Source organism: Populus euphratica, unplaced genomic scaffold (assembly GCF_000495115.2).
Source record: "Populus euphratica unplaced genomic scaffold, PopEup_1.0 scaffold125.1, whole genome shotgun sequence".
Lineage (NCBI taxonomy): Eukaryota > Viridiplantae > Streptophyta > Magnoliopsida > Malpighiales > Salicaceae > Populus > Populus euphratica.
Genome location: NW_011500014.1, coordinates 476,724 through 487,540, shown reverse-complemented (window position 1 = coordinate 487,540; position 10,817 = coordinate 476,724).

The following is a 10,817-nucleotide window of genomic DNA, read 5'->3' as shown; positions in this document are numbered from 1 at the left end:
CCATCTCTTTATCCTTTCAATTTCAGTTCTTAAACTCATCAAGCAATCTTTTCATTTATGTTATAGGCCTGCATTTAAAATGAATATTTACTATAAATTAAAGGTATCTTGTATTATTAGATATTTTATTATAAAACATGCTTTAATTAAGGAGTTATTGATACTTCAAGTGCAAAATGATGATATAAAACCTTGATAAAAATATACTTGTAAATACTAATTAACAAACAATATTATTAGGTTGTCACAATCAACCATAATTGTTCTTAAAATTGAATCTTTTTATCGATCATTAAATTTCTTCAATAAAACCAAACTAGAGGTGATAATGATTGACTTAGCTAGGATAGTCAAGGATCTAAGAGATTTTATAGAGATTTATGCTTTTCATTAGGATTTTATAAACTAAATGCACTGTAACTATAACAAAGTGAGGGTGTATTAAACTTATTCTAAAAATGATGTAGTGGAACATCCTTTTAGATGATTATTTATTACAAAAAAATGCTAGCAAAATAAGAATAAAACAAAACGTTAAAGAGAACTTATCTAATTGGCTATTTAAATAACATCTCAAATGCTCATTTAGTAATTAACTCAGACTTTATGAAAGAGTTTGAAGAACTTTAGCAATAGCTCGTATCGATTGCAAATCTAAGTAAGGCTATTTGAAATTTTTGTATTAAAAAACATAATAAGCGAACAAACTTGGTGGCAAAAGCTTTCAAAGTGGTTGATGATAATAAGTATAATTATAAAATCTAGACTGGCTTGGAGAGTTAACTAGTGACCTAGACTAGTTCATGTTGAAGAAAAAATAGGGGATAAAATTTACTAGCTTAACCTAGTTAAAACCTAGATTGTCTTATGACCCAATAAACCTGAGAAAGACTTAGTAAAAAAAACATTGACTTTTTTTTTTTTAAAAAGGATGTTGTTTTGATTATTATTATTATTTTTAAAAGATGTTAAGGATAACCTAGGTTAACTCTTCCGATTCGTGACTAAGGTCTTGCCCTAAGTCAACCATCATGTCAGATTTTAGAAATATAATAATAATAATAATAATAAAATCTTTTTTGACATCAAAAGAGTTGAAAATAAATCTTTGATTAGCTAATGCATGGGGGTAAATCAAACTCTTTATCAATGAGAAAAAGATATTTAAGAATTGATGTTAAAAGATATACAAAGATAAATTATATAATTGGTTCAATACTTAATAAAGTTAAGGAGGCTGAGGGCTTATGAGAAGGGTGTTCACAGATTCATGACCAACTTTGAAAACCTATTTTTAAGAAAAGAGCAAAGATAGTAGTCTTTTGATCAGGATAGGTATTATGAAAATTTAGGGTTTGAGATAAAACTCTTATAGGTTATGGAAACCTTGTAGGTAAAAGGGTTTATTGTCTGGTTGAATGAAATATATAAGATTTTTTTTAATATGAATAAGTTTTATAGTAAATAAAGGTAAAGCTAATTGCTATCAAATTGAAAAGGAAAGCTTATGATGGGAGGGAGAAATTAAAGCGGCCTTATAAAAGATGAGGCAAACAAAAGATTAATGATTAAGAGAAAATGAAATATCATTTTTTTCTTTTCCAGTATGTATAATTTGTATTAATAACTCTATATATTGAGACAAGGTGAAAGGATTGTTGATGAATACAATCTTTGCTCTTGATTAGATTAAAAGGAAGAATTACTATAAGTGGTTTGACTTATGGAGACATAGCTCTAACAATTATGTTGTCTTCAAAAACTAGATTAAGAAGGCATTAGAAACATATGATTGTTGTATACATTGCATATGATTGTTGCATTCCCTTTCTGGACTAAAGAATAAAAGTGTATATTGATCCATTCTCTAAAGTAACAATAACAATGACTACAACTAAGCTAGAATGACGAAATGGAAATGTAAAAGTGTAAAGGGCAAAACCTAATCGACCATAATAAAAACTAGAATTGATCATGAATACCAATATTAGGAAGAAATATATAGATAATGGAAAAAATGGTAATACAAGTGCAGGACATACCAATTTGTGAGGTATACGAGTTCCATACCTTCTTTACCAATTTTTTAAAAGGTGAAGACTTACGGGAACAAGCTGGAAATGTATGACTCAAGGATAGGCCAAGACATTTAGGACTAAAAGACCTACTAATAATGAGTGACATAAACACCAACCATAAAAAATCATTCAAACCTAGTGAAAAAAAAGATGATGATCTTGTGAACAACCACCAAAATCTTCTAGATCTAGAAAAGATATGAATACACAGACAATTATCACAAATTTTAGTTTAGTAGAATGCAACACCTAAACACATTGATAAGGAAAGATAATGTAAAACCTTACACCTTAGTAAAGAAACAAGCTTTAGATGTTGAATAGACTAGTAAAGTGGTTAATAACAAGCAGCCTCAAGTTCCATCGAGTTGCTAATAAGAGGCATCCAAGATCGATCATTGCTAGATGAGATTGCTCCTAATCTTTTATAAACTAACAATAATAATAATCGATGCGTAATTTTTGTAGAAGACAGAATCAAACATTAGTTAAGACTATTCCAACCTGAATACCATCTTCATCTCAAGGAGTTGCATTAAACCATGATTTGTTAAAGAGATAAATTACTAAAAAAATCTATAAAAAGATAGGCAATGCTATTGTAAAGATAGTTAAAAAGTATGTGAAAAACAACCATCTAGTAGTGGAGGAAATAAAGATTAAACTTAATGCCAAAGCAAGATAAATGCAAAACAATAATAATAAGACAAAATTATCTAAATATGTTAGGCCAATAAAAAAGAGGTCAAGCAATGTAGTACTAGTCTAAGTTTTTGTTAGTCATACAATAAGAAGGGTGGCATCATCTAGTTAGCAGAAGTAAAAAAATTTGTTACTCTAACAATTACCATAACATAGGATGAACCACTACTTATGATGAATAAAGAAATAATATAAAAGGCTAAAGACGATAACAACATCTAAACTTCAAACTGTCTACTATTGTAAGATGTGAAATGAATTCAATAGATGCTTTTATCTAAATAGAAGAAAAGAAGAAGAAAAATAATATGATTATTAATGTTGATAGCTTATTGGATGATGAGTTGTTAGGATAATGCACTAATACCTTTTTTTTTATGATAGTAGATAATAAAAAGAGGGAAAAGTTTTTAAATTTTTAATTTTAATGTACCAATTGGATGAATAAAATAGAGTTAAAGAATATAGATTGGAAATTCCTTCTAAAATATAGATGAATGAACATGATGAAACCATATCCATGAATATGGTATTCGCTCTTCACTATCATTTAAAGAAAACCTAGTCAATTGCCTTATATGGACATTGACTATAAAAACAAAGTAAGTATTGTTGAAATTGACCAGTCAAAACCTGTGGTTAATTAACAATCATATCTTAAATTTTCTAAGCCAAAATTAGATATGAGTTATCATCTAAAACTTTTATACATCATAAATTTTTTGAATGGTGTACTAGCATAAATGATCTTATTCAATAATAAGGCAACACTTAATATTATATCACTAACCTTAATAGGTAAAATTGGTCATAATAAGGTTGATATAATCCTATATAAAATGATGATGTTAGATTTTATAGGAGGCATAAAAGATAGTGTAAGTGTGTTGCTGATGGATCTAACTATTATTTCCAATACTAATAGCTTTATTAAAATCAATGAAGTAATAGACAAATATAGTTTATCCAATCTTTCTTAAGCAAGGCCTTATAAGTCTTTGCTTTTACTATTCAAAAAGTTTAGGGTTTGTATAAATTTTAGAAATATAAATCTTATAATTTAAAAGGATAAATATCCAATGCTAATGGTTGATAGGTTGATTGATGTAACATTTAACAATAAAATACTCAACTTTATGAATGACCACTTTAGCTATAACCAAATCTTCATTGTAGATAAAGGTGAATGTATAAAAAATTATTTTTAGATGTCTTGGTTCACGGAGGATGTTTGAATGAGTGGTAATGTTGTTTAGTTTAAAAACAATTGCTGTTAAAATGAGCTTGATTTTTCACCATATGATCAATCATAATACAAAGACCTACATCAATGATATAGTAGTAAAATCAAAGTCCAAATCTACTCATTTAGATAAGCTATGTATCATTTTTTAGCGAATAAAGATGCATAACCTAAAAATAAACCCACAATAATATGCATTTAGAGTGCAAACAAGAAAATTTATAGAATTCTTAATGTATCAACGTGAGATATAAAAATAGATAAAAAAAGCATAAATAATTATGAAAGTACAATCTCCTTAAATGAAGTGGTAATTGTAATGCCTTATTGACAAGATCAATTTCTTAAAGAGGTTCATTACAAACATTGCAAAAAAGATTAACTTTTTACTTAATTGCTGAATGGAAAGAGCTATAGTAAGTTTCAATGGACTAAAAAGTAACAAACTACGTTTGTAAGATATTAAAGCTCATCTAGCTAAAACTCTAATATTGACTTCATAAAGGCCTATAAGGTATGATAAAATAAAAGGTATTTTAAAAACAAGTTGTGTATAGTATATTGTTAAAATCATGTCCTTATAAAAGTTGAAGAACATCATGCATTAATTAAGGTATGATAAAATAAAAAAAAAATAACTCTAGACACAAACAAGTTGTGTATAGTATATTGTTATAATCATGTCCTTATAAAAGTTGAAGAACATCATGCATTAATAGAGAAACAATGTTTGTTTATATATTTAATTTATTTTAAACTATCGAAGCCTTTTTTAAGAGGTTATATTGGCCAAATAGACTTTAGCATTATTTTAATTTAACTTATATTATATGTCATAAAATACAATTAAAAGATAAACATTTCATTGATTTCTTAGCTAAACCACCATGCATCATCATCGACCATAGGATTGAACATGACATGAACTTGTTGCATTATAGTTATGGTTGATGGATTGGAAACCTAGAATAAGATTGGTACAATGATAGTACTAATATCATTAATAGGTTTTAAAGGGACCTTACCTTCATGGCTTGATTTTCTTATATAAATAATCAAACTCAATATGAGATCTTAATAATAGGTCTAGAAATGGTCCTTAAGTTAGAAACATAGTTAGTTATAATAAAAGGAGTTTCATTTGCTTATTATTAACTATTTAGTTGGTGAATATAAATGTGAACATCCCACCCTAATTCTAGACCATGAAATGATTATAAACATTATTAAAATATTTTTTTAACTAGTTTTTTCTTAAGTAAGAGGAAACAACACAGAAAGTAATGACTTGACTTAACATTGATCAAGATATAGAGTGATCTTTGATCATTATGACATCATTCCTATATTGATTATTGATTGATTAACTATTAATGTTATCTAGTAAGAATGTAATAATGACAAGAGAAACATAGATTTCATGATAAAAAATACAAAAGATAGTAGCTATAAAACTATGGCTGAAATGTTTTATCAAGTAGAAGAAAAGGTTTGAATAAAATAATATCTAGTAGGGTTAGAAAAAAAATTCATTTTTTTTCAAAATCTTTCAAAAAACGTTTCAAGTTATTTTAGAAAGATAAAGACTAACTAAGTTCTCTTAGTTGATGCATTATTTTGGAGACATAAAACTAGAGTTTTGTTCAGATGCTTAGAACCAAAGAAAATATTATTTGTAATGTCTATGATTCTTGAAGGATTATGAGGAGCCTATGAATCTAGAATGAAGATAAGATGACTTATCATAAACTATTGCTTTCATTGGCTATGAGTAACCAAGAATTACATTAGTTATGCAAAATAGTGCCAAAAATGTCAATAATTTAGTCCAATTTAGCATCTACCACTGAACAAAATTCATACAGTGATCAAACCATAGCTATTTAGAGGATGAGAAATAAACATTAGTGGCCAAAAAAACCCACCATCATTAAGAAGGCATAACTATATCCTTACAACTATGAATTATTTCACTATAAATTACTTCAATAAATAGGTTAAATATATTTCTTATTGATCAATTAACTAAGAAATATCAAGCAAATTCATTAAAAAATAAATCATCCATATATTTGTTCTTTCAAAAATCATCATTACTACTAAGCATCAATATTCAGTAAAGAAGATGTTAAGTAATTCACATAGGAGTATGAATATAAAATAATTCATTCTACTCCTTGTTATGCCTAAAAAAATATGCAAATAAAATTTACCAATAAAAATTTAATTCTTAACATTCAAAAATTGGTTAGAAACAAATCTAAAGTTTAGCATAATACTTTTCTGGCATATAAAACTTCATAAAAGACTATTTTAGGGACCTCACCATTCATCCTAACTTATGACTATGATGCTATATTACTTTTAAAGCTCACAGTACAATCGCTTGGAAAGGTTGCATAGTGTGACATGGACAACTTAGAATACTAGCATGTTATGCTGGAAAAATTAAAAGATTTGGATAAGGTAAGACTTGTTGTGTTAGATTATTTACAAGCATACAAGGAAAAAATTAAGATAACAAACACGTTTGATAAAAAAATTTCATAGGGAGTGATTTGTTTTAGAAAGCCATGCTATTAATTAGACATAAATATCCAAAATTTGGAAATAGGTCCCTAAACCAAAAGTGTTCATACATTGTTGCTAAAGTTTTTGAAAGAGATGCTTGCCATCTAGCAAATAAATAAGGGTTATAACATTTTTTTATCAATTAATGGTTAATATTTGAAGATATATTACCCATATAAAAAAAAAGTAGTGGAAGATTGTATATCTGAAGTCAAAGGATCAACCTAGATATTAAAAGCATTACTCTACTCTAAAGATTTATGATTTGTGTTTTAGGCTTGATAGTTAAGCTATTTTTCAAGAATACAATTTAAGTCTCATTATAATAAGGATTTAGGTTAGTAAATACAATCAATATAATAAGAATTTAGGTTGGTAAATGTAATTAGTGAAAAATTCATAATGAATAGTGTTGTTTGTATTATCAAAAAACAATTTTGTATAAATAGAATTTTATAAGAGGAAAAAAATTTCATTCAAATTTGAAATTTAGTATACACAAGTATACAAGATTGTTCATTATAAAACAAAAAGCCTAAAACATATTACATTCTAACCTAGACCTAAATAGTTTAAAAAAATGAAGTTATTTTCTAAAGATTCATCATAAATCTTTTTTTTCCATGAATTGAGAGATAAGGTCATTTTTATATCAATTTTATCTTTTGTTTCTATTTGGTTTGCAAAAGCTTTAGACTAAGAAAAATATTATTTCTACGATAGCCAACCTCTTTATTAGTTTAACAACTTTAGCTTTGTATTACTCCATATTGATTAATAGTCTTTTCACTACCAAATGACATTTTTAAACAATAATACATTTTCCTCTAAAGCAATTTTCTACAAAAGCTTTGAGTTTTAAGCTGCCTTATTGTATATTTTCACTTTTAATGTAGCTACTCTTGTTGTTCTGAGAGGGCTAATGTGATCTTAAAGTTGTGAAAGGGTACCCATGTAACCTAACTAATATAATTTATAAAGCTTTCACACAATATATTGCTTATAAGCTATTGAATACAATTTATAATGACTTAGTCACTGAGAATTCTCACTCCTTGCATCAACAACTTTAAAATTTCTCTAGAGGCCATAAAATAGTATTCTTTGATGATTATTATCAAGATCTGCTTTAGGCTAGATATCTCCTATATAGTTCCCGGAGATAAGGAATTAATTCAATCTTCAAAAGTACCTTGAAACGAAAAAAATCCTCTTATGACCATTCTTAAAAAGTTATTAAAAATAAACTAATAATAGAAAGTTGCACTTTAGCTTAAAGATAAAATATTATTAGTGGAGTAATTGAGGGCTCGATTTCTTTAATTGAAATATATGTAGGGTTCTTTGACCTTTAGCCTTTTATATCAAGGTTCACCTCCAATAAATACCTTAATAGCATCAGCTAATAATGCTTAGTTAGTATAAAACACTCAATAGATGGTATAGATCTTTTCTTTGTGGCACTCTCTCTTTTTTTTTTTTTTTTTGCTTTTCATGTTTGTTTCATGCCATGGTAATAAAAATATAGGTCCAAACTAATCCTTATAAAATAAAGTGAGTTCTTGACTATCAAGAGTAGCTGTTTTATTATCCTTATATCATCACTTTTTTTTTTTTTTCTCTTTTTTGCTTTTCATGTTTGTTTCATGCCATGGTAATAAAAACATAGGTCCAAACTGATCCTTATAAAATAAAGTGAGTTCTTGACTATCAAGAGTAGCTGTTATATTATCCTTATATCATCACTTTTCTTTTTGTTGCTCTTATCTAAAAAGGAAATTTTTTTTAGCAATATAGCTTCTACCTCTATAAAAGTGGTGTCTATGGGTTAACAAACACATTTCAACATAAAATGCATATATTTTTAAAGATTTCATCCTTAAAGGCATATATGTTGTAATCTTAAAAATTGTTAGGCCTGCTTTTTTTGATAAAAATGGAAAGGTATTCCTTAGTTAGTAGTAAAAAAATATTCATATTTCACCAAGGTTTTGGTTGAGTGTTCTCAAGAGAATTTTTAGTAATTGGGACCTTATTCTTTAAAGCAATAATAGTGATTGATAGTGGAGCACTCTTAAGAGATGCTAAAGTAGGAGTAACGATTAATAATTTGGACCACTTAGGAAAGGAGGATGAGCAAAAGTCTCTGGTATCATGTTTATAATGGGAATTGTAAAGGATCAATTTAGAAGATAATACCTAAAGAAAGGGAGGAAAGTAAAGTAACATAAAAAAATAATTCGAAATCAAAATACATCATATTCTAGTTGAAATACATACCTAGGTTTAGTCCTTGAAATGAAAGCCTCATCATTTTCCTTTTCTTTCATTATAAAAGGGTTTTGAGGTTTAATAAGATTGGTTATCACTACTGAAACATTAATAGTTTTAGGAGATAAGTAAAAAAGACTATTTTAAAACATTAAATAGAGTTAAAGGAAATAAAATGAAAAAAAACCCTAAATTTTCTTACCAAAAGTTTATTTAGCAGGCTTTTTGTTTATCCTAACCATAAGACTTTCATATGCTTTTCTTTTGCTTAGTTTAACAAAATATTTCTAATTAAAGAAGATTTAATCATGTAAGGAAGTGATGTAAATGAGTATCATAGTCTTTATGTATAATAAAAAGAAATCTTGGTCGATAGCCTACAATAAAGGAGAAGTTATATATGTTAAAATGGGAAAAATAAAGTATAGAGTTATGCTATTTTAGTTATTTCTTCAAGGCTATTAAAGTTTATCTTGTTTAAAACAACTTTATTCATAGTGACTCATAAAAATAAATATTATAATGGCTTTGGAAAAATCGATTTAGAAATCAAGGGTTTGACTCAAAAAGAAAAATCGTTATATTGGATTATATCTAACTAAAAAATAAATAACATATAAAAACTTAGATGAAACTTTTTTTTTATTTTTTAAATAGTTTTAATAAAATTATAGATGGTGCAATTGAAATGGATGGGAAAAAAAATCAAAGTTTTATGAAAACAAACCAAGATCATGTAAATTCATTTCTTAATTAAACAAAAGGCATGAAAATGACATGATTGCATCAAAATCATAAATAAAATAACACGATCAAGTATAAAGGAACAACAAGAACAAATTATTATGTCTCAAATAACTCAAGATATAACCATATCACATCGTTTTAACCTAACCATAAAGCATTGATCACCAGCCTCATTTCATCTAAAAATTTTGCCACTAGTCTTCAACCCTCGAGGTTATCATAAATTAACGTGAAGAATGATAAAATATCCAAAAAAATAAAAATACTAGATAAAAAATATCACAAGATGGTATAAATGAAATATGAAAGAAAAACATACATGTTAGAGTAAAAAAAGAGAAAGGGTTGTATAGCTAAGATTGGTAGTGTGTAGGACCTATGTGTCAAGGTTGTTAGATATTGTACACGTATTATGACATGATTAAAAAATTGATATGGGCGATTGCTTTGCGTTGCACAAACTCACCAAGAGAATGTCTTGTTTTCAGTAAACTTCAGCAAGGCATGAAAATGTTTTAAGGGTAATGAAGACTAATGGCAAAATCTTAGATCCCACAAGATCTTTTATCATCAAGGGTTGTGGCAGTAATAGCTATCATTTCTTCACGATATGTAACCTGGGAATGCCTATTAGTGTTGCTTGTGAATATCATTCTGCTACTTCAGTAAGCATGGATAACACAAGTGGTTCAAAGAGAACCAAAATGATTCTAACAAAGCAGCAGCTTCCACAATTGCTGACCGAGAAGATATCAGCAGCAGAGACATGTAGACTCAACTCTTCATCAAGGTGGCAGACAAGGCTTTTGAGACCATCCCTGAAGAAATCTAGTATTTTATTTTCTTTTAAGGAAATTAATTATAAATATACGTCAAGAAGGGGGTTTGGGGATTGGTAGTGAAGTCAATTTTCTTCTCAGGCGCCGGTCAAAATGATGGGAATGAAATAGAATTTCAAATGTAAATTAGTGAAGAGAAACACAAAGCTGAGTTTATCAAATTAAATTTATTCTGAATTAACTTTTTTTAAAAAAATTTGATTCTAATCAACTCATGAGTGAACCAAACCAGTTTTAATAAATGTGGAAATAAGTGGTAAACACTAAACAGTGTTTGAGCTGCAAGACAGATTCGGACTTCTTCATGTTGCTACAATTTGGACTTGAAAATGACCTTATTAAATCTTGGGCTCCATATAAAAGTTG